This window comes from Salmo trutta, chromosome 3 (genome assembly GCF_901001165.1).
Source record: "Salmo trutta chromosome 3, fSalTru1.1, whole genome shotgun sequence".
Taxonomy (NCBI): Eukaryota; Metazoa; Chordata; class Actinopteri; order Salmoniformes; family Salmonidae; genus Salmo; species Salmo trutta.
Genome location: NC_042959.1, coordinates 71,504,822 through 71,505,777, shown reverse-complemented (window position 1 = coordinate 71,505,777; position 956 = coordinate 71,504,822).

Below are 956 nucleotides of genomic sequence, written 5' to 3'. Positions count from 1 at the left end.
CCTCCTTGTTTTGGCCTGTTTGGTTCTGATTCGTTCCTAGTGAATATGACTCAAGACTAAGAGCAGGAAACGTCCCCTGGCACTAGAATGAGTTATACCATAGAGATACAGTTGAAGTCGAAAGTTTACATACACTTAGGTTGGAGTCATTAAGTCTCGTTTTTCAACCACTCCACAAATTTCTTGTTAACAAACTATAGTTTTGGCAAGTCGGTTAGGACATCTACTTTGTGCATGACACAAGTAATTTTTCCAACAATTGTTTACAGACAGATTATTTCACTTAATCACAATTCCAGTGGGTCAGAAGTTTACATACACTAAGTTGACTGCCTTTAAACAGCTTGGAAAATTCCTGAAAATTATGTCATGGCTATAGAAGCTTCTAATACGCTAATTGACATAATTTGAATCAATTGGAGGTGTACTTGTGGATGTATTTCAAGGCCTACCTTCAAACTCAGTGCCTCTTTGCTTGACATCGTGGGTAAATCAAAAGAAATCAGCCAAGACCTCAGAAAAATAATTGTAGACCTCCACAAGTCTGGTTCATCCTTGAGAGCAATTTCCAAATGCCTGAAGGTACCACGTTCATCTGTACAAATAATAGTACGCAAGATCGTACTTTTTGGAGAAATGTCCTCTGGTCTGATGAAACGAATAGAACTGCTTGGCCATAATGACCATCGTTATGTTTGGAGGAAGCAAGCCGAAGAACACCATCCCAACCGTGAAGAACGGGGGTGACAGCATCATGTTGTGGGGGTGCTTTGCTGCAGGAGGGACTGGTGCACTTCACATAATAGATGGCATCATGAGGGAGGAAAATTACGTGGATATATTGAAGCGACATCTCAAAACATCTGTCAGGAATTTAAAGCTTGGTCACAAATGGGTCTTCCAAACGGACAATGACCCCAAGCATACTTCCAAAGTTGTGGCAAAATGGCTTAAGG